Genomic DNA, 24,917 nt, shown 5'->3' on the forward strand with positions numbered 1-24,917 from the left:
GAAGCCTTGGTGCTGCTAGGCAGTGCTTTATTAGTTTTGGAATCACATGGGCAGAACGTATGGTGTTATAAAGTGATACACTCATGCCTAACAGTTAATTACATTATTTTTTGTAGGTGCACTGTAATGTTAAATAGGATTGATTTTAACATTTTCTATAAACAGATGATTATCACAATAAATAGTAGTCAAGTGTTGTCAGAAAAAGAAGATGTATACACTCAGTTTTTTTGTTTTTTTTTAAGTAACCTTTAACAGAATAACAGAATTAAATAAAAAAGTTAACTTTAGCGTAATAGTATAATAAACAAAAATGTGGGTTGGACTCCAGTGGAAGTAGCGTAGGTAACCTGCAAGTCAAAAAGAAAATATAAGTATGTCTGCTATGTGGAAGAGGTAAAGAAAGCTACGTCGAATGAAAGGACCATAGTGAAAATGTAAGGGAGGGGCAGAGGGTGGAAGTGAGAAGGGGAGGGAGAATTAAAAGAATAGAGCCAGGAGGAGATAGAGTGTCGGCCTATTGCACTCAGTCCTTAGGGTTTACTGTCAGTCACTCGTTTGTCTATGAGGCGGGGATCTACGAGATAGAGTATGGTTTAAGAAGTCCTTAAAATTAAATGCATAAAGCCTGATATTTTGGGCCATATTATGAAGGAAGGGCGATAATATTATCACAGTTTTAGCAGCAGGAAGCCGCCTCTAATGCGATGATAAGGGGTTCATAATATGGTGTTGTGGATTCTCTTGAAGCTCAGGATGTGATGTGAACCTGGACTTTTATGGTAATTCACAAGGGCATATTATCAACACTTTATCGTCACTTTAGCAGCAGGTTCCTGTCTCTAAAGTGGTGATAATTTTATCGCCGTTGTTAGATAACATAGTCCTACATTATCACTTACTGGAAAATGGCTTGTATGCACCTGTGCATCCAGAGTGCTGCACCCCAGTCCCTACCCCGCAATGTGCTCCATTGTAGGTCTTGCACACTGAGGCTTCACAGCTCACCTGCCACCAATCAATCAATCAATCAATCAATCAATCAATCAGGGCATTTGTAGAGCGCACTACTTACCCGGAGGGTCTCAAGGCGCTTGGGGGGGGGGGGGGGGCTGCTACTGCTCGAACAGCCAGGTCTTGAGCTTCTTCCTGAAGGAGAGGTGGTCTTAGGTCAGACGCAGGTCGGTCGGGAGGGAGTTCCAGGTCTTGGCGGCCAGGTAAGAGAAGGACCTTCCTCCTGTTGTCGTTCTTCGGATGCGGGGGATGGCGGCGAGGGCGTGACTGGCTGATCGAAGATGGCGTTTGGGAGCGTAGAAGTTGATGCGGTTGTTGAGGTAGCTCGGGCCTTGATCGTGTAGGGCTTTGTGTGCGTGGGTGAGGAGACGGAAGGTGATTCTTTTGTTGACGGGGAGCCAATGCAGGTTTCTCAGATGTCCGGAGATGTGGCTGTGTCGTGGGATGTCGAGGATGAGTCTGGCTGAGGTGTTCTGGATCCGCTGGAGTCTCTTCTGGAGCTTGGCGGTGGTTCCGGCGTAGAGGGCGTTGCCGTAGTCCAGTCGGCTGGTGACGAGGGCCTGGGTGACCGTCTTCCTGGTCTCGGTGGGGATCCACCGGAAGATCTTCCGTAGCATGCGCAGGATGTTGAAGCACGACGAGGAGACGGCTTTGACTTGTCTGGTCATGGAGAGGGAGGAGTCCAGGATGAAGCCCAGGTTGCGTGCGTGGTCTGTCGGTTTGGGTGTGGTGCCCAGGGCGGGGGGCCACCAGAAGTCGTCCCAGGTGGAGGGCGAGGAGCCCAGGATGAGGACTTCCGTCTTGTCTGAGTTCAGTTTCAGGCGGCTGGTCGTCATCCACTCGGCTACGTTTTTCATCCCTTCGTGAAGGTTGGCTCTGGCGGCGGCGGGGTCGTTGGTCAGGGAGAGGATCAGCTGGGTGTCATCAGCGTAGGAGATGATGTTGAGGTTGTGTTGGCGTGCGATGGCCGCGAGGGGGCTCATGTAGACGTTAAAGAGGGTGGGGCTCAGCGAGGATCCTTGAGGGACGCCGCAGATGACTTCGGTGGCCTCTGACTTGTACGGTGGTAGACGGACTCTCTGTGTTCTTCCGTCGAGGAAGGAGATGATCCATTCCAGTGCCTTCTCCTGGATTCCGACGTTGCTGAGGCGCTGCACTAGGGTGCGGTGGCAGACAGTGTTGAAGGTCTAGGAGGATGAGGGCCGCTGTTTCTCCGTTGTCCATCAGGGCTCGGATGTCATCGGGGGCAGCGATGAGGGCGGTCTCGGTGCTGTGGTTGGCTTGGAAGCCAGACTGTGAGCGGTCGAGGGATCAATTCGTCTCGAGGAAGGCGGCCAGCTGTTTGTTGACGGTCTTCTCGATGACTTTGGCTGGAAACGGGAGGAGTGAGATGGGGCGGTAATTCTTGAGATCGGTGGGGTCTGCTGTAGGTTTCTTGAGTAGGGCGCTGAGTTCGGCGTGCTTCCAGCTCCCCGGGAAGGTGGCGGTGTCGAAGGAGGTGTTGATGATGTCCCGCAGGTGGGGTGCGATGACAGCGTCGGCCTGGTTGAAGACGTGGTGAGGGCAGGGGTCGGTTGGAGATCCGGAGTGGATGGAGTTCATCATGCGGATGGTGTCTTCCGTGCTGATCGGAGTCCAGGCGCGGAGGGTGGTGGTGGTTCGGTCGTGGCGTGCGTCGGTTGAGTGCTGAAGCTGTTGTGTATGTCCGCGATCTTGTTGTGGAAGTAGGAGGAGAGGGAGTTGCAGAGGTCTTGCGATGGGGTGAAGTCGTTGTTTCCGGCGTTGGGGTTGGAGAGCTCTTTCACGATGTTGAAGAGTTCCTTGCAGTTGTGTGCGTTGTTGTCCAGCTGGTCCTTGAATGCAGTTTTCTTGGTGGCGTGGATCAGTTGGTGGTGCTTCCGGGTGGCAAGCTTGAGGGTGGTCATGTTGTCCGGTGTTGGTTCCCTTCTCCAGGCTTTCTCGAGAGCTCGGCAGTTCTTCTTGGAGCTCTTGAGCTCGTCGGTGAACCATGGGGCCTTCTTGCTGCTGGGTCTGCTGGGTGGGGTCCTCGGTGTTGGTCTTGATGCGGATGGTGTCCCTGTAGATGATGGCGATGCCTCCTCCAGTCTGGTTGTCGCGGTCTCTTAGGGTGATCTTGTAGCCCTCTGGGATGGCGATGGCGATGTCGGGCACTGAGGAGTCGTTCATCCAGGTTTCCGTGAGGAAGGCGACGTCAGGAGCTGTGGTGTCGAGGAGGTTCCAGAGTTCGATGGCGTATCTGTGGACGGAGCGGGTGTTGAGGAGGATGCACTTCAGGTGGTTGCTGCTGGTGTTCGGCTTGGCGGGTGTTGGTGCGGGACAGGTCCGGATGCAGGTGAACTTGCAGGCGTGGCAGCTGAAGGGTCCGTGGGTTCGTCGCGGGGTGGCTCGGTAGCATCCCGGGATTCGGCCGGTGTTGAGTGCGTTGAGGGTGGCGGCGTCGTAGGTCCGGCGGGTGGGCTGGTGTCTGCGGGGCCCAGGGGTCCTGTCACTGGGCGCGGTCCAGGCGCAGACGGGCTTACCTTTGGCGCACCTTCGGTGCTCCCGCTGCGCGCGTCCGCTGCCCGGTCGCTGAGGGGGCGTCATAAATCCATAGCCGGAAGGGCGGGTCAGCTGGGAGGCGGGTAGCGGGTTGTCCAATGGGCAGGAGGTGGGCGGGGCCGCAGGGAGGCAGCGGCTGGAATCGGCGGAGGCGGCGTGCGGCTCAGCGGTGGCTGGGTCGCGTAGGTAGGCTGGCAGACAGGAAGGAAGGCGCCTGGCAGCAGGAGGGGTGACCCGGCCTCGTAGAAGGCACAGTGGTCACTCCAGCGATGTCAGCAGCGCTCTCCTTAAGTCCGTAGCCGGGAGGGCGGGTCAGCTGGGAGGTGGGTAGTGGGTTTTCCAATGGGCTGGAGGTGGGTGGGGCCGCAGGGAGGCAGCGGCGGGAATCGGCGGAGGCGGCGTGCGGCTCAGCGGCGGCTGGGTCGCGTAGGTAGGCTGGCAGACAGGAAGGAAGGCGCCTGGCAGCAGGAGGGGTGACCCGGCCTCGTAGAAGGCCACTGGTGTCCCAAGACATGTTGGTGCAAGCTCCTAGTCAGGGGTACATTTGTATAGAAGAGCAGGTCTCCAAAATGGAACAGTGTCTTGATACTGCAATGGTAGGTGTTGGAGTGCTCAGGATATTATTTTGGGAGAGAGTTGCCGCTCAGCCCCTTTCAACCAATGAATGATTTTCTGTAAAGAGAGAAATAATTTAATGGTGGGAACGTTTGGAGTTAAATGAATGTTTATTCTAAGCTTGATAGAAAATAGGAGTTGAGTGCATCCTTTGTTTTATGAAGTACGATCAATCGTTAGTGGTAATCGTGGTTCAAAGAGGAGTTGGAGTGCACAAGAAAACACAAGGGTAAATAATAATATGTTATGGTATTATTTATAAACATAGGAATAGAGCGTATGCTAGAAGCTTAATGTTTGTGTGTAAAGCAGTGGCGGGAGCCTGTGTGCATGTACACTCAATAAGGAGATAACTAAAGTGTCCTATAAGCCACCTTATAGAGTAGTTCTTATTGCTGGCTGAGGTCTATAGTACGCTCTAGTACCTATGTACTCAAAGTGCGGCCCGTGGGCCATTTGCGGCCCGGCAGACCTTTAGATGGGGCCCACGTGTGGAAAACAACGGAAGACACACGTAGTCAGCAGCCTTTGTTCTGCCTGTTGTTCATTCCTTTGGACCACATTCATAGTAATAAACAAAAAAAAGGCAATCAAAGAAGCATGCTCAAGAAATTAGTGATTCGCCTCCTCACATGTGCCCCCTCCCCTTCTTGCTCAGTGACGTGAGATGCAGGGGCTCTAAGAAGGGGTGAAAATGTGATAAAGCCTCGTTAAGAAGTGAATGGTTTTTTAGCAACGTGTGAAGTACTTGGGTGTTGCTGGCAGCTCAAAAACTGTCTGTGTGTTTGCCCCGGGAAGCTGTCTCAGCCCGGGCTGGCCCACATGGGGGTAAGGCGGGGGTGTAGCGAAGCCCTTTGAGCCATTTGGGCATTGCATGTCTGGCATGCAGGTTGCTGGCTTTCCTTTCCAGTCCAGCAGAGACATCAGCACCAGCCACTAGGAGTGGGGGAGTGGACTACTGCTGCGGTGCAGATCTTTAACCCCACTAACCAAACAGCTATAGTCACAGCCACGAAGGCGGTCGGTCATAAACATAAGTCAGTCATATTCGTGACACTGGCCTTTTCAGCAGCACCAATCTGTGCAAGTTTTGAACCTTCCCAAGGTAAAGGCATGCTTTTTATCCAAGTTACCACAACATTCCTGTCCAATAGTTCTCCCTTCTTCACCTCCCAATGAGGACATGCAATTATAGTGCCTTCTGAATAAGACTCCTTTAGTTTAGGCTACGAGCCTCCCTGGTTCCAAACTGGTTCCCCTCCTTAGAGCTGGCAGGCCTCTGTAAACATTCCTAAATTACTGTTTGAAGCATGCTGTGATTCTGGCTTTTTCTTCAAGCAGGTCTCTTAGAGATGTGGTGCGGGTGCGAAGCATGGTGTTCATGGAGAAGTGTGGCTCACTGGTTAGAGGAGGCAGACCTGGAAGCAGAGGTCAGCCCAGGACCAGGGTTCAATTCCCGGGTCAGCGGGTCTTGAGTCCGAAAATGTCCATGGACTCGACAATTCTCGCTCCGGTACCTACTCGATTCATGGGTTCATACTCTGCGACTCTGGGCAATAGCTTGCTTAATCTCCACAATGGCCCCTCGCGGCAGGATGCCTGGCTTTCACCTTGTGGATACCTGCCAGGGTATCTCACAGGGGAATACCAGGATGGGTTCCCTAAGCAAGCGCTTAGATACCGGTTCGGTGATTTGTGCTACATAAATACATGTACATTTACATTTACATGGATGCTCAGTGACATTCAGTGTGTTTATAGGTATTGTGTCTGTAGCGGGTTGTGACGGCGAGGGAATGATCAGGAATACCGTCAGCCCGAAAGTCGGGCTGACGGTATTCCTGATCGTAGGTAGCATGCGGGGAGTCGCGTGTGTACAAACTTGACACCGGGTGAAAAATTCCTGCGCCGTCACAACCCAAGTGAGAGCACTTCTCTCTTGATCTGTACCTTTTGCTTCTGTGAATTACAGTGAGCTAACACGGGTAATATCCGTGAGTAATATCACTTAAACATTTTTGTCTCTTTTTCACATTAAGAGCCTCACAGGAGGGTGCACCTTAGTGTGTGCATACCACTGGAGTGCTATTTGTAATGGTCCTGACGAATTCTGAGCGAATCTGCGTATTTACCAGCAGAAACATGTTGACCGATTATTTTATCTAAGGACACAGTTTCCTAACATAGAACCTAGTTTGGTCCGTACATACACGTTTTTAACCTCAATACAGGTTGGCCTCTATTAAAATTTTTGTACGGGTTTCAATCTTGTATTTTTTAAATCTCGCACTCACCATTTAAATTCACATTTTTTGTTATATCACTGTTATACACATCACCATTCCGCTTCTCTGTAATTCAGGTGTTGTAGCACGCTGGGGGGCACTCGGCCACTCGGCTAATTCCTTTGTTGGGCTACTAAAATGGCTTAAACTCGACTTAGCCTCTGTTACCTTGTCAATTACAGGCGAGCACTGCATAAACGGTTAATAGAAGACGCATAATTTTCCGCTGGTCATTGACCAGGTATGGAACATTTTTTCAAGTTTAAATGATTGCTTTGTGTTATAGACTGTCTGGGAAGAGTAGTTCCAATCAGTTTCTTTGTTTTTTCATAAACAGTTGGCTTACCTCCAAAAGACTCATCCAGCCCTGATGAGAGTCCGGCAATTCTTAAAACCGAGACTTGAAACGCGTCGGCTACTATATGAAGTATAGCTTGAATCTTGAACGCTAGGAATCTTTGCATCAATTTGGAATTGTATTTTGTACAGTTGCATTTGTGTTGAATTGTGTAAATATGCAAGAATGATTTCATTACATTCCAACTGTTTTCACCAGGTAGATGATTAGACCACTATATGTCATAGTTGTTGTTGTTGTTGATAAGATTTGTGATTTTTGTTTATATTTTTTTCAATGTGTACAATCGATTTGTGATTTCTTCAGTTGTTATGTGTATTGCTAGTAGGACATCACTAAAATGTATTCTCTGTTGAGTTGATTACATGTTCTTCTTTTTATAAAAGTGTTGAATAATTAAAAACTAATTAGCCAAAGTCAAAGGCTAGGAATAACGTATTGATTTGCGTTTATTTCTATTCTAAATAATTCCTCAAACTAAGTGGTTGTGAAGGTACATTCTTTTTGTTTAGCAATATTCTGAAAACTAGAACATAGAGAAAGAGGGGTCCCTGTACACATCAATATCTTCATAAGACAAACATTATTTATAAAGGATAAGAATATGTATGAGAAACAAAATTATCACACTGTTATTTAATCACAATGTGCTTTTCAACTAAATATGTCACATCATTTGCAATCATACGATTGTAATAGTGCCCCAGGAGTGGGAAGGGTAGGTGGGAGTGTTATGTGAGAAAAGGGATGTGCAAAATTGGTCATTTGTGCAAAAAACAATCAATGCATAGTAAAATATACAACAACGAATCAGTCTGCCTTAAAGCGAAGAGCCAGTTGTACAATCAAAGCAGTCAATGCTCCATGAAAATGTCAGACAACCATGCTGGTAGCACATATATTAATATGCTCAATGCTGGAAGCGCAAGCTGGTTCAAGGTGGTATCCATCGACAATTCGACCCCCAAGTTGCAGGTTAGGTACACATAGGACTTTAAAGTAGGGTCTTCATCAGGACAAAGGGAGTGAGGTGGGGCAAGTGATTCTATGAGAGAGGAAGTGAAATAAATATATAGTGTAATGTACAAACGTTAAAAAACGCACTAGAAGGCGCTAGACCGAACAGTATTATTTACCATGGACATTGGGCGAGAAGGCTCCAAATTGTTTAGGAGAGAGGAGGTCTATGGACAACAACAGGGTGAGATTGTGGTTAACTTCACCAACCACACTGATACAGTGAATCATAAGTGGTTCAATGTGAAAAATCACTCACTTCATAAGGAGCTCAATGTATTCTCCCAGGTGCAGTTGTGGCTGAGAATCGATGCCTTCACGGTCATCAATGTCCTTGAAAAATCAGAGGGCCAGAAGTGTCAATTATACAGGAGGGATTGATTAATTACTAAGACTGTCGGAGTTAACAAGCATGGCAAAACTCACTTGTTCAGGCCATTTAGTGTCGCCGCAGTGCGCTGAGTTAGGGGCGGCTTGTGTGGAGATTGCGATGATACGTGGTCCGGGCATTGCTGCACTGGTACGAATGTCTTTTGCCTACTGAATTTTGCCTTCATAAGGCCACGTGGCAATTATTTATGGTGCACTGAGTTAGTGGTATGTCTGGCGCTCAGCGTGCATGCAACATGCGACAATGTGTGATCCGAGCGGGCTGCACTGGAAGAATTGTTTCTTGCCTACTGGACTGCATCATTTGTAATCGCAATTCAAATAAAATATGAAACATACATGGAATACATTGTCGAAATATGTATGTTTCAGAGACATTATAGTTCAAATAGTGAGCTGTGCTGTCCACAGTGCAGACTGCTATTGAGTGTTACTTTGGAATTGCAGGATGAATTTGGTTATTGTATTTAACCTATAACTAATATAAAAGAAGTTCTTGAAGGAAGGATACTAAAGGGATATTGTGTAGGTCTGAGGGATGTTATACTCAGTTTGGTACTGCGCTCTGCAAATAATGAATGAAAAGTCAATTTAATTGTGAGCTCTGATGACCGCAGTGTAGGCAGGAGGCAGTGGATAGCAAGAGCCTACGACCATGTGGCATTCAGTAGAGCTGCACAGTATTGGTAATTTAGCGTGTGTGCACCCAGCGTTGATAAGTGGTGCACTGAGTTAGTGGCACCTGAAGCAAGGTTCTGTGGAGCCTTGATTGATACGTGGTCCAGGCAGCCTGCACTGGTAGTAATGTTTATTGCAATGTGAATTCTGCCTTAATAAGGCCACGATTTATGGTACACTGAGTTAGTAGTACCTTTGGCGCTTCATGTGTACGTACCATGCGATGATGCGTGGTCCGGGGGGCCATACTCGGACCAATGTCTTTTGTCTATTGAATTCTGTATCAATTCGATTTTCGAGTGGTAGTATGCCTTGTTGCTGACATAAAACTGTACACTCTTCTTTGCAATGATTTATGGTGCACTGAGTTAGTGGTACCTCTGGCGCTCAGCGTGTGCACACTCTGCGATGATGCAGGGTCCGGGCGGGCCGCACTGGGAGCAATGTCTTCTGTCTAAAAAATTGTACCTTAATAAGGCCACGTGGCGATGACTTGTTGTGCAGTCAGGAAGTGGTACCTGAAGAACTTAGCATGTGCGCATCCTGCACTGATACAATGTGTCTTGGCTACTGTACTGCACAGACATCGAGGAATACTTTTTGTCACATCCTTTAACAAAATCTGAGGACATAGAGTACAATTGTCTCTACATTAAATAAATCTAGGCTGAATTTCATGCTGTTCGTAGTGTAGATCGAAAGCTGAATACAAGTTGTGAACCCTGCTGTCCACAGTGTAGATCGAAAGCTGAAGCCGATACAGACATAAGTCTGGGGTGCTGTGACGCTGAGTTTGCAATGGGCCTGTATCTAGGAGGCATGTGGTCATGGCGGCAGCCACGTGGCAGGGTGAGGACCATCGCTGTAGCAGAGTCTTTTGTCTTCGCACAAGTGACCCACGCCCAAGGTGTGGCCAAAGTATTTATACTTTTACGCTGGAGTTGCGTACGTTGGACCAGCCCACTCCTCTTCTGCTTCAGGGCGGGGACAACACAGCTACATGGCCAAGATATTCCCCAGGGTCTGAGATAATATGGTTGCGTCCACTGTTAAGTACACTACACATATCAATACTATATCTCCACATGGAATAGTTTTTTGTTTGTATAGTGAGTTGTGTATAGCATATCACAGGTACACTTGGGATTGTGTAAATTATTGTTGATGTGCGAGTTCCCTCCCTCATACGTAGTTGGTTGCCACATCTTGGAACATTCAGCTATTGTGTGGTTGAGGGTATATGGTATTTGGAAAGGTCTGTTGTCCTGTTTTATGCTGCCTCTGAGGTAGTAGGGGGGTGTGGTTCGGGGGGCGGTGGTTGTGTAGTGTAGTTCCTAGTTTCCCACTAGGCCCTGCGCATTGGAATAACATAAACAGTAGTATCGACGTGGAACTGCTTATATTCCAGGTCTCCACTGACTATGCTAAACTTAATTGGGTTGTGTTACCAACTAGCTCAGAGGTCACTGGAAACTTTCTTCTCTGCATAGGAAGTGATCAGCTTCCTTGGCACAGACAAGAAGGGATTCAGCTTTCCAACAACCGTGCAACATGACAACTTTGCTCCTCAGATCAAGAGTCGATCTCTAGGGTCGTGTGAAACAATAGACACAGATTTCACTCAGTCAGTCTAGTGCAGTTTACTTTCACAGTATGTAGAGAATAGAGAGACGGGCGTGTATCAATAAAGGTTAACATTTATTGAACAGTCTTTCTTCTCATACAAGAGAAATGTATTGCCACAATTGCAATAACTGTTATTATAAAAAGTACGTACAGTAAGATAAGAATAGCGAAATAGAACTGTAAAAGCATTGATATGGTTTCTTAGCCATACAATGGTTTAAAAGTAATAAAACATATATACAGTCATATATACATTAGGCTAACATACTCAACTGGTGCTTCTAACTAAGCCTACCCCAGTGTGCCTGACCTAAGCCTAACACGTGAGAAGGGGGAGTAAGTAAGTAGCTTAAGTTAAGTTGGTTTTGCCAAGGTTTGTTTCAAGAATTCTCGTCTAAGGGTTTAGTCAACACCATACCTCTGAATAGAATGATGGAGGATTGGTATCTCCTTCAGGGGTCTCTCTCGATATCCCAGTCACCTGCGAGGGTAAACTGGAAGCGCCGGGACTGGATTTCTCTGCACGAGAAAGGCAGCGGCTTCTCTCAGCGCGTCGAGGAAGGAGGGGTGACAGCGTCTGCGGGCAGCTGGGCTGGATGTCTTCGCAGAGGACGGCTGCACGGCTCCTCAAGCGTACTGCACCATAGGTCGCGCTGTAGCGGCGATAATGGTAATCAGTAGCTTCACCACCACAGGATAGCAGGCTGCAGCGACAGAGTGCTAGTTTTTACCAACACGGGGTCATGCAGGCAGCTGGCATCAGCAACATGTTCGCTCATTGCTTAAGGCAACGTTGGTAATATTTATACCTGACAGGTGCCGGGTTTGACGCAAGTTTGCTGGACATAAGACGTCAATTAAAGATGTCACTAGGAAGTGATAGTTATCAGTTGCTCATTAGAGTTCCATTACTAATCAAAACATAGCAAGCGGGGATTTCCAGGTTTGCTAAGTTTTTATCTTGTTGAAGAACTCGGAGTGTTATCTAGGAATATCAGATAGTGACTGCTGCTCTGTCATTGCACTAATTGGTCGCAAAGGAAGTAGCAGAGAGTCATGCTGGAATGTGGCTCTGTGGCTCTGCTCGTGTGAGGCCAGAGATGACTTTACAGAAAATCGCACTTGAACGGTTATGCCAATATAGGGAATAAATGGATTTATAGCCGAATAGGGGCATAAGGTCACAGTATCGATCAGGAACCTAGATAAGCACATGACACCCACTCCACGAATTCATGTCCATCAAAATTACTAAAACTAAGCAATTAGATGCATGTGTAACATGGTGTAACATAGCCCACCCCAAAATACATAAATGCATTCGAAATAGGCGTACTTGTAATACATGGAATTTAGGTACTGTACGTAGTTTTTAAAAGCATAGTAATTCATTCAGAAATTATTGCATATGAAATCAATGAACGATTATGCATAAAGAATTACACATGAAGTATCTCTGACAGAAGAAATGCGAGATAAATCATCACATAAAAATGCATTGTAATAATATGTGTGCTAGAGGCTGGTGTTATGTTGTTATGTCTCTAGATGTGTTTTTAGAAATAGAAGTGTGAAGCTTCTGTTCTCTAAGAATAGTTTTTACGTTAAGCAAAGAATTGTTCGTGCCAAAAAGAGAGGGTCAATATTTTTTTTAAAAAATTGTCCAATTCAAAGAAAAAATCAGTTTACCAAAGCTCCTGGCAGTTTTATGTTGATCAAAACTGAAGGCCGAATTCAGAGTTCATGGGAACGCCGTGTGTCGGAAAGCTTCTCAAAAGTTATTGTTTCTCTGTGGGTGAGAACATCGTATCAGACAGGCCTCGCAAAGAATTGGTCTACAAAATCAGGTGATAGTTCAACCAAATTAGATAGCGCTGTAACTTGGCAGGTGTGAGAATGATTGCTGTCATCGAAGACAGTACCAGTCCCGCTCACAGAACGTTGTACCTGGATGATGTTGCTTTTGTCACTCGCTCCACTGTTACCACTTGGATGTAGCACAGGAGTCTCCACGAATGCCGTCATCAGGATTGGTAGCCGCTGGGGACAACACAATGCGTGAGCCGTTATTGGACTTAGCAAAGTATCGACGTCCATTGGTACTGCTGATGGAAGTGAAAGACAGATGTCCAACACGCATTCATCGCCGCAAAGCATACACCGTAGCACAGGTAAAATGCAATTTTGCCATATTGGTCTGAATGAAAGGAACCAGGTCATGTTTAGATCTCTCAGCCTGGCCAATCCGAGGACGTTAGTTATCCTGTCCCTGTAGCGCATTGCTAGGATTGTTTCTTCCATTCCCATGGGAGCTATGTCTGAGCCGAGGCTTGCCATAACGTAGCAGAAGGGTCAAAAATAGAATCCCTGCGATGAGTCCAAAAAATAGTGGAATACCACCAAAGATGGAGTGCACAAAATTAGGAAAGATTCCCAAAATTGCCTGGAAGGGTGTTAGCAGTCCCGTAAAGACTGTCTTAAATATGCCTGGGATGCTTGTAGCACTAGACATGTTAAGGAGTTGGTCGAGCATTTGTACGAAATGCACGGGGCAATTTGTTGATAAAAGGTCATGGACCTCAGTAGCCGTCCTTGCGACTAGAAGATCATACGTCTCTTTAGATGACGTTATAGGCACTGTTGTCTGTAAAAGCACAGATTTCATTTTGCTTAATGTATCAATTCGTATAGAATAGAGATTCAGACGAGGCCAGAGGGGAGTCACTGTGTCTGGAGGCCCGCTCGGGAACAATGCTTGCATACAACATTTGACCATGGACGTTACTTCTACTAGATAACTTAGTCCGGGCGCGAGGCCACAGCACCTGTGATCCGTTCTTAGAATGTAACTCCCGTTTGCGAGTTGCATAAAGAAGGGCTCTATCTGAGTTGCAGGTGTGACCAGCTGGTGGCATGAAAGGTTGTTTGAATTGCCATCACATGCTCCGTGTAAATTAATACCCTGACACAAAAGTATACCGCTTAGTGAGTGTTTACAGTTGTCACCACTAAGAAATACATTTTTGTCGCTGTCACTATAGCAAGAATGAGTGTATGGTAATTTCCATTCGGATTTAACATATCCCTTACCCCATTGTTCATACTGGCCAGCAGGTATGTATTCAAGGCATTTATGAAATCGGAAAGTTGTTATCGGAATTGTGATAATTCCGTGTATTATCCATTCAATGACAGGGCTCTCTGACATTGTCAATGATAATCTCTCGAGTTTCTCGATGCTCAAAATTGTATAGTCTGCTCCTTTCTGTGCCAAACTGATCTGTTTATCAGTAAGGTTAAAAATGGAAAATAATGACGTTGTGTTTATCAGACGCCAAGGCACATAGCCTGAACGAAGATTTTGCAGCGTCCAGCCTAGTTCTATAATAGAGCGTAATTGAGACTGGCCATGTTGTAACATTAGCAAATCTCTGTCTATCACATCAAAGGCAGAGGATACAATATTGTCCAAAGAATATATTCTGGAAGACAGAGTCATTAACCCATTGTCTACCACAGAAAGTGATTTTTCCAAATTAATACGATCAATTTCTCGTATCTTTTCAGCAGTTTCAATTTGCTTTACTTTCCAAGCCTCGTTGTAAGCAGCATAGATACTGGTCGCTATGAAACGCTTTTGACGCTGTTTGCGTGGTCCAAGAATGAAATCGCGCAAATCAGCACCATCTTTTAACAAAGACAAGTGTTGCTTAATTTCAGCCAGTGTGGATGAAGTTAGCCATTCTAGGCAGAGTTTACCTACACTGTATGTGGTTATAATTCCTGGATGTTGTCTCTGGGAATATCTAGGGTCTAATCTGGTCATTTTTAACCCCTGTGTTTTATTCAGGAATCTATCTTGACAGCTATTTGTGTCTGTAGGCCAGATTAACCACTTTTTCCAATCAGGATGTGTTCTGTTGAAATGTAAAATGTGTGACACGTCTAACTCATTATCTGCAGTTGTATTCTCAGCTATTGGCTTTGGTATAGACGGTGTTTTAAGGTCTTTGTTCTTAGCTAGGCCAAGACAAGATGTTTGGTGTACAGTGTCATTTAGAAATAACATTTGTTCTGGTATCATGCAGGTTCTAAATAGTGCTTCTATGCCTTGCACCTGCCAATCTTTTGTACCCCAAATTGATTTCGTTTCAATATTATTTCTCCAATAATCAAAACCAAATGTCATCATTTTGTCATAAAATGCTTCTGAATATATCAATTTAGAATTTGTCAGCATTGTTTTCATGCCTGTTTTATCTAACAGTTTATAATAAAACGTTTCTGCATCACTGGTGTTAAACCCTGAAAAATATTTGAATTTCTCAAAAAATGCTTTAGAACTGCTTTTAGGTGGTGTAGAACAATGTTCCCATTGATTATACATAAAAACATTTCTAGGCTGTGCAGATTTATGCAAGTAATGATCCCCATAGTGGGTGTAACAGAATAACTGCTCATAACTAGATGAACCTTGTAAATAATCATGATCTGTGAATCTAGCTGACATTACTAAATCAGACATCATGTCATTAATACTGTTAAAGTCCCAATCATCAGAGAATGTACTAGGTGTAACAAAGTCACTTAAGGAAACCTTTAGTTGATGAGGATACTTCAGGATTTCGACCGGACCATAGATCTCATAGTCTGTTTTTTCCCATACTACCCCACCAGGTATTGGAATTGCTGTGACATTTACTGTTGACAGTTCTCTTTTCTTCACGTGGGATGATCTGTGTTGTTTCAGGACTAGGTTGATGTTCTGACTTGCTGTGTCCATTGTAATATATTTTCCTTCAATGAATTTTCCCAAACACAGTACCATGATGAGCCAAAGCAGGAGGAAAAATACACCTAGACCGAACCAGAACTCTAGCCAAGGGGAAATTAGGTAGATTTCCTTCAGTTGATGAAAGAGTTCCGTTGCTTTTTCTTTAAAAGACTTTTTTGTTTCTGGCATCACTTCGGGCTCATTTTCATCTTCAGAGAAGTTGTCGAAGTTGATGAAATAACCAGAGGCAGTTCTGTCAATTGATGGGATTGTTCTTTCAATCTGTCTCTCGGTAGCACTTCCTGATGCCACATTATTGTAGACTGGTGTTGTTTCTTGACGAACTGTTTCAATCTGTGTTTCAAGAGGCACGAGTTCCATGGCATTATTGCATAGTCCTTCATTGTGCACTGCAGGCTGATCGAATGTGATTAGTCTTTCAGTTTGAACCTCTTGGATTGTTGCAAGTTTGGGTATTCTGTTGTTTCTTGGGAGTCCACTGGGCCTACTGTTGATTATAGGCCACATGCTTGTGGTTTTACCAGATCGATAGACACGACTCTGTTCTCCTTTTTACCAGCAAGGGGCGGTAGCACAACTGATCTTGTTCCGGTGACTGCTAAGACAGGTACTGCTTTTCTGTAAGAAGGCCCAAATTCCTTCTTAACCGCGATCTTTTCTCTGACTAGATCCCCAATCTTTGGAATCCAGACAGGCCTTGCTGGGGCTGTTGCGGGTGGTGCCTCGTCAGTGGTATTTGGCTGTTGCTTTAACTTTATGTTGCTTAATGATTTTCTTGTTTCATTCAGTTCCTGTAAAACAGCCAAAAGGTCTTTTACATCAAACTGCTTTGTTTCTGCTTGTACCACTGACATCTGACTATCGAGGTCCTGAACGTTCATTCTAATTCCGAACAATAGTTCGTATGGGCTGAAACCTTTTAGAGAATTTCTTGGCATGTTGTTAAGACTAGTCTGGACACTTATTAAATGTTTGACCCACCCAGCGCCTGAACCTAATACCTTCGCTGTTATAGATTGCTTTATGTCACGGTTTTTTCTTTCTACCACACTATTCCCTTCGGGATGCGACGGACAAGAATACCGCAACCCAATTCCCATGCTGGCCATGGCCTCCTTATAGGCTCGAGAGCTGAAAGCAGGACCCTGGTCAGAATGGAACGTGGTAATTGCGTATGTGCCGATAAAGACTCGCAAATCTTTTATAACCGTTCTAGCGTCAGCCGAGCGCTGGGGCCATATCCATATGAACCTCGTACAGGAATCCACTGCTACCATGATATATCTATAGTTACCGTCCCTTTGTAGGGGACCACAGTGGTCCAGGTAAACGCATGCAAATGGTTTATCCGAGATGAGAAGGGGTGTCTGCGCTGGTCGTTTCACTGTTGAAACTTTTATCCTTTGGCATATGTCGCATTCCAATACATACTTTTTAGTTTGTATTCTCAAGCGAGGCCACCAATATCTATGTTTTAATAGTGATACTGTTGCGGAAATGCCAGCGTGTGCAGAAGCAAGCCCTTCGTGTGCCGCTTTTATTAGTCCTAGTCTGTGTTCCTTGTTTGGAATTACTCTATCCCCCACTCCAGGGATTCGAGCAAAAGGAACATTATTTGTATCCGTTAAGTACAAGTACTTTTCAGGAAAGCCTTTTGGGAGTGTTTTCTTATCATTCTTTACTGACGCACTGACAGCTTGTAGAATATCGCTGTCTATTTTTGTTTGTGACCGAGTTATCGCGGCTACGGAAGCCGTTTGTACAGCTGCCTTCGCGGCTTCATCAGCCAATGAATTCCCTGCAACGTGAACGCCATCACGTTGATGACTCAGTGTATGTATCACGTGAGTCTTTTGTAGTTCTTTTTGTAAAAGAACTACCTGTTCCCAAAGCATTTTATGCTTTATTGTGCCACCTTTTGCATCTTTGAAACCATTTTCCACCCAATTCTGCAAGTATTCATTATAAGATTGTACGCAATAAAAAGAATCGCACACTATTAGTGTGGGGAATTCGCGATCAGTATTTTCTAGCGCCATCTTAAATGCTACTAATTCAGCTCGCTGAGCCGAGCAATCTCCTAGAGATTGTGTTTTAGTGACCAATGGTCTAAATTTTCCTTTGTGCCAGCGACCTTTAACAATCGCGCACGCAGCACTGTAAGCTTGCTTACCCCCAACTGCGGGTTGTGCTGATCCGTCAGTATATATAATACTTCCGTATTCTTCGAGAGGCAGGATTTCAATTGGCAGAGGACATTCGTATTCATATTGTAAAAATTCCTGTGTTTTTAAGTTAGGATCAAATTCGTAAACTACGTCTGTTGCAGCAAGAGAATTAACCCACTGAATCCATCTAGGATGCAAAGCTTTAGCATTAGGAATGCTAGCTTTAGTTACCGCTTCTAAAGCCGGTATAGGAGTTACGATTAATATTCGTTTACCTTGTGCTAGGGGCCTTTCTTTCGCTACAGCAGTCTGAACCGCAGTTAGAATTTTCTCCGTTGAACTGAATTTTATTTCAGCCCTTGTGTACAAATGTGATTTGTAAGCTATTGGTACTTTTTCTCCCTCATTAGAGGTTAGGTATGTGAATCCGCATCTTCCTGGGATGACTCGGATTACAAGATCACGTGTGTTGTCACGTGTATCTAATTTAGTTTTTGCTAACATGTCTGTTTGCAGTGATCTCAAAATTTCTGTGTGTTTTTGAGTCCAATTGATTTGTTTTAAATCAGGTTTAATTAGTTCGTAGAGAGGTTTAACCCTTTCTGCGTAATTTAGAATGTAAGTTCTTCCGAAATTCAGAAAACCTAGTATTGATTGTAAATTCTTCAGCGTTTTTGGAGCTTGGAGTACAGCGCACTTCTCTAAGAAGTTGTCCGCTAGGCTTTTCCCTTCACTTGATAATTCGTACCCTAAAAATAGTACTGTCAGATGGGCAATTCGGGACTTTTTAAAGTTGAATTTGTAACCCTCTGCTGCGAACCCAAGTATAATGGTGTTCACTCTTTTTAAGTGAGTATCCAAGTCGTCGTCTGTGAGATAAATATCATCTACATAAGACAATGCTTCATCATCATAGATTTGTAGTAACTCTGTTACCCTAGCTGAGAATAGTCCTGGGCTGTTCTTGAACCCCTGTGGGAGTCGACAGAATTTTTTCTGTGACCCAAATGCGGAGAAAGCGGTCAAGTATCTGCTTTCTGGTGCAATGTTTTGACAAAAGAAACCATTAGAAATGTCTAATGTCGTTTTGTATTTTTTCCTAACTATGTTATTCATTAGGGCTGCACTATGCGAGTTTTGTACTGCAAAAGTTTTGCAACATGTATTAAGGTGTCTGTAGTCCAAAACTAGACGATATGAATTGTCTGGCTTGGAGACAGGAAACAAAGGATTGTTCATTTGAGAGGTGCATGTTTCAATCACCCCCTGGTACTCAAGTTGATCTAAGATCTCCCTGACCTGTTTTTTAGCTTCTTGCTTTATGGGATACTGCCGTTGGGCAGTTGGTTCACTTTTTAATTGGATTTTGTGAGGTGGTGAATCCTCATCCCATCCTACATGATTTTTATACAATGCAGGTGCCTGGGCTACTGCCCATTTCCTTGCATATGTATATTTTTTGTGAATCGGTATGTGATTCGAGAAGGCAGGCATAATCACTTCTTCGCCACGAGGGCACTCCCTGACAAACTCCGGGGGCCAATCTTTTTCAGCTAACAGAATATCATAGCCTTTTGAGAGCTTATCCCAAAATAGACCCCTAATTTTCCTAGTCTTATCACCCTCTATACGTAATGTTATTTCGTATATTTTATGGGGCTCGCTAAGTCTGGCGTCGGCAGTTTCAACCTGAATGTATTCATTCGTGTCCACTGTCTCCAGATGACTCATCAAGATCTTGCGCGCTATACTGATCTCTGCTGCACTGTCCAACATTGTCAATGCCCACTCCCCGTTTTTCAACTGTGTCCTCAGTATTCTCGGCATGGTTGATTACTCTAATACTGGCTACCTTCTTTTTCTGAAATTGAGATTTCTTATTTTGAGCAGGTTCCTTGTCTTTGGACTTGGTGTGCTCTCCTGGGTCTGACCGTCCTCTTCTTTCCGAATTCTGTGGAAGAGATCGAGAGGGACGTGTATCAATACTTTGATATCTATCAGGTCTTTTTATATTATCCCTATTTCTAAGGTTATATCTTTTCTCAGAGGGCTCCCGTTGGGGAGACTGGCGTTCTCGAGTCGGAGTTCTTTCCCTCCGTCGAGGAGACCTTCCTCTGGACTGGAAAACTTTTTCCTTGGGAGTGGATTGTTTATTTCCATCCCAGCTCTTTTTAGGAGTGTTTAAATTATTTTTAATAAATAATTTTTCTGGATTTTCGAGCAGTTGGGGCTTAACTGGTTTCCCACCCAAGCTGTCTCTACCTAATTCTTCATAGCATTTTTCTATGATTTTGGCAAGCTCAACAGGATCTTTTATATCTGTTTCCCTCAACTTCTGGCGAATCGCCACAGATGCTGCTTCTCCCTTTACATTGGCTAATAATATAGCCGTGACCTGCTTGAAGTCTTTCAGTAATTTCATACCTAGATTTAAAGCTGGTTCTGGACCGAATTCATTTTGAATCTGTTTTAGCACGTCTGGTATTACCGCCATAGACGGAACACCGTGTGTTTTTGTGTAAATGGAAGCAAAGACTGTACCCCAAGTGTCGCAGTCCTCCACGTGTGGTGCGATTCCCATAGGAAGGCAGATGGTCAAGATTCTGTGTTTCTCAATAGGGGTAGTATCAGGAAATACTGCCTCTATTTGAGTGATTTTCTGGGCTAACCAGAAAGGAATTTGTTCCCGTTTTACGGGTGTTTTACCAAGACATGACTGTATGTTCTGTGGTGTAATTTTATTTGTGTTCCCCTGATGAGGGGTCAGCTGGTGTGAATTAACAGCTGGCTGGACTGTTGCAGTCCGTATTACATATTGGACTAATTGCCTATGTATTTTTATTAATGTGTTTAGCTGTACTAACAGCTCTTCTCTAGACATTTTTATAATGTCAGGATGTGGTGTGTAGCTGGCTAGAACCGGCCACGTGGCTCCTGGTCTACCTAGTGGACCGAGCCTAGTTATGTGATCATTGTGTTTTAGGGCGCCATTAAACCAGAGCAGGTGCTCTTGAAATTTAAGTGGGATTTCAATCTCCTCAAAAGGAGCATACTCTCCCGGAGGTTCCTCTATTTTGTAATAGTGAAACTCTTGTGTTATAGCGTTTACCGCTGGAAAGTTTATCCATGAATAGAATACCTCTGTCTGCCGATACTCGTGAGCCTCTATCACGAAAATTACTGTACCACCTTGAGGTGTCAGTCCGTGTTCTATAAGTTTTAAAGTTATAGATCTTCTTAACTGGACCGGGATGATAATAGCACCCGGGTCTGTGTATTCGGGACCTTGCTGAGTCGCATCTACTGCGGCCCCAGAGGTTCCGTTTTCTGGCATTGTAAAAATGCGAGGTTTGCAGAGTAGGTCTCCAAGGAGACAAAGATTAGATGCACAATATTTTGGAACACTGTATCCTTCAACGTTGAATAAACCAGAGCTTTACATAGGAATCTCTTCCTACTAAGGTCGGGCGGATTTTAACCTTTCACCCACTCCAGACGTCTATTGGAGTATTTAAGGGAGAAAGGGGTGTGAAATATGCACGACTGAGTTACTCTACAAGTCTTACGTTAGTTTATCGCCTTACCAAACGTTGGGCGCCATGTAGTGTAGTTCCTAGTTTCCCACTAGGCCCTGCGCATTGGAATAACATAAACAGTAGTATCGACGTGGAACTGCTTATATTCCAGGTCTCCACTGACTATGCTAAACTTAATTGGGTTGTGTTACCAACTAGCTCAGAGGTCACTGGAAACTTTCTTCTCTGCATAGGAAGTGATCAGCTTCCTTGGCACAGACAAGAAGGGATTCAGCTTTCCAACAACCGTGCAACATGACAACTTTGCTCCTCAGATCAAGAGTCGATCTCTAGGGTCGTGTGAAACAATAGACACAGATTTCACTCAGTCAGTCTAGTGCAGTTTACTTTCACAGTATGTAGAGAATAGAGAGACGGGCGTGTATCAATAAAGGTTAACATTTATTGAACAGTCTTTCTTCTCATACAAGAGAAATGTATTGCCACAATTGCAATAACTGTTATTATAAAAAGTACGTACAGTAAGATAAGAATAGCGAAATAGAACTGTAAAAGCATTGATATGGTTTCTTAGCCATACAATGGTTTAAAAGTAATAAAACATATATACAGTCATATATACATTAGGCTAACATACTCAACTGGTGCTTCTAACTAAGCCTACCCCAGTGTGCCTGACCTAAGCCTAACACGTGAGAAGGGGGAGTAAGTAAGTAGCTTAAGTTAAGTTGGTTTTGCCAAGGTTTGTTTCAAGAATTCTCGTCTAAGGGTTTAGTCAACACCATACCTCTGAATAGAATGATGGAGGATTGGTATCTCCTTCAGGGGTCTCTCTCGATATCCCAGTCACCTGCGAGGGTAAACTGGAAGCGCCAGGACTGGATTTCTCTGCACGAGAAAGGCAGCGGCTTCTCTCAGCGCGTCGAGGAAGGAGGGGTGACAGCGTCTGCGGGCAGCTGGGCTGGATGTCTTCGCAGAGGACGGCTGCACGGCTCCTCAAGCGTACTGCACCATAGGTCGCGCTGTAGCGGCGATAATGGTAATCAGTAGCTTCACCACCACAGGATAGCAGGCTGCAGCGACAGAGTGCTAGTTTTTACCAACACGGGGTCATGCAGGCAGCTGGCATCAGCAACATGTTCGCTCATTGCTTAAGGCAACGTTGGTAATATTTATACCTGACAGGTGCCGGGTTTGACGCAAGTTTGCTGGACATAAGACGTCAATTAAAGATGTCACTAGGAAGTGATAGTTATCAGTTGCTCATTAGAGTTCCATTACTAATCAAAACATAGCAAGCGGGGATTTCCAGGTTTGCTAAGTTTTTATCTTCGTGAAGAACTCGGAGTGTTATCTAGGAATATCAGATAGTGACTGCTGCTCTGTCATTGCACTAATTGGTCGCAAAGGAAGTAGCAGAGAGTCATGCTGGAATGTGGCTCTGTGGCTCTGCTCGTGTGAGGCCAGAGATGACTTTACAGAAAATCGCACTTGAACGGTTATGCCAATATAGGGAATAAATGGATTTATAGCCGAATAGGGGCATAAGGTCACAGTATCGATCAGGAACCTAGATAAGCACATGACAGTTGTGGTGGTGGTTGCGCTGGGTGTTGCGATTTTGTTGGGTGTCGGAGGTATATAGTTAGTACTTCTATCACATATTCATCTTCAAATATGGGTGTGAGTTGGATGTAATTCACACAGTAGATAGTTGATCTCCTTACACCAGTTAAATGTTGATGATAAATTGTTACTGGTAAGTGGCACCATCGCCTGTTTTTTAGGTAGCATTGCAGATTTGGCGGGTTGTTGAAAATATGGGAAATTAGTGTTTATGTGGTTTTTTTCTACAGGAACGCCTAGTTTGTATATCATTAACGTTAGTTGTGGTACTGGCTTGTGGCGATTTTGTTAGCAGAAGGAATCCATTGAAGAGTGTTATATTTTGCTAGGTTGAGAATGGGATAATAATTAAAAAAGATAGAAAAAAACCAGATATGCCTAATGAACATTAAATATTCGAAATTAGCATTTAAAAAACCTTTGAAATTCACTGAAAAAAACATAGGTTTCAGGTATGTTATAGTTAGGAATTAGCATTTAAAAATCCTTACAAAATTCACTGAAAAAATCATAGGTTTCAGGGGTGTTATAGTTAGCTGGACATTTCACTCATACAAAACCATTGAAATTCCTCCGTTATAGTTAGTTGTACTAACTGTAACTCGCGCGCCCGCATTCCACTTCTGATGATGTCACATATTACATCATTCATGACATGGTCAGTGACATCTCTGATGACATCACTGATGACATCAGGAAACCTGCTCTCTCTTCCAAAAATCCAAACCACATTGCTTTTCCTCACGGGGAGCTGCATGTCAGCAGCTCCCTATGTGGAAAAGCAATGCCGGCTCCCACAGGATGCGGGGAGCCGGCAGGGACCAAGGGGGAGTTGGGGGTCCCCCCACAGTCCCCAACGAGGTGGCCAGGCCCCAGGGGATGGAGTCCCTGGGGCCAGAAGTAGCCAGGGAGGGGGGCCACCGAGCCCCCACCATAATAATGTTTAACATTTTCTGGCCATGCCACGGGGAATGGAGTCCCATGGGCCTGGAATTGGCCATAGGAGGGGGGCCCAAGCGGCCTTCTTCCCGTTCCTATATATATTTTAAAAAAGTGAAAAGAAGGGGGGCCACACAGCCTCCCTTCTCAAAAACGATAGCAGCACTCTGCAAACACACCCCCTTGCGCATTGTAAGATGGGGAAGTAATTCCTCTTGAATACTGGGGCCCCTGGGGGCCAACTAGCCCACCAGGTACCTCCAGTACGCACCAGGGAGCTGCATTGCAGAGAGGTGTTCTGAGGCCATGCACCTTTTTACACCTCTCTGCAACTCAGCTCTGTGGCACTTACTGGAGGTACCTTGTGGGCTAGTTGGACGCTAGGGATCCTCAGGATTCAAGGAGACTTAATACCCCAACTTAAAATGCGCCATGGGTGTGTTTTCACAGTGGTGAAGGGAGGGAGAGGGGGTGGGGCCTGAGGTGACGTGTTTTAAGTTGGAGAATTAATTCCCCTTCAATCCTAAGGGCCCCTGGGGGCCAACTAGCACATCAGGTATCTCCAAAAAGCCCAGATGCCTGCGTTGCAGAAAGGTGGTCCAGCCCACACCCCTTTTCACACCTCTTTGTAATGCAGCTCTGTGGCACTTACTGGAGGTGCCTGGTGAGCTAGTTGAACCCCAGGGACCCTCAGGATTCAAGGAGACTGGCCGGGTTTGACGCAAGTTTGCTGGACATAAGACGTCAATTAAAGATGTCACTAGGAAGTGATAGTTATCAGTTGCTCATTAGAGTTCCATTACTAATCAAAACATAGCAAGCGGGGATTTCCAGGTTTGCTAAGTTTTTATCTTGTTGAAGAACTCGGAGTGTTATCTAGGAATATCAGATAGTGACTGCTGCTCTGTCATTGCACTAATTGGTCGCAAAGGAAGTAGCAGAGAGTCATGCTGGAATGTGGCTCTGTGGCTCTGCTCGTGTGAGGCCAGAGATGACTTTACAGAAAATCGCACTTGAACGGTTATGCCAATATAGGGAATAAATGGATTTATAGCCGAATAGGGGCATAAGGTCACAGTATCGATCAGGAACCTAGATAAGCACATGACAGTTGTGGTGGTGGTTGCGCTGGGTGTTGCGATTTTGTTGGGTGTCGGAGGTATATAGTTAGTACTTCTATCACATATTCATCTTCAAATATGGGTGTGAGTTGGATGTAATTCACACAGTAGATAGTTGATCTCCTTACACCAGTTAAATGTTGATGATAAATTGTTACTGGTAAGTGGCACCATCGCCTGTTTTTTAGGT

Source organism: Lissotriton vulgaris, chromosome 3_1 (assembly GCF_964263255.1).
Source record: "Lissotriton vulgaris chromosome 3_1, aLisVul1.2, whole genome shotgun sequence".
NCBI lineage: Eukaryota > Metazoa > Chordata > Amphibia > Caudata > Salamandridae > Lissotriton > Lissotriton vulgaris.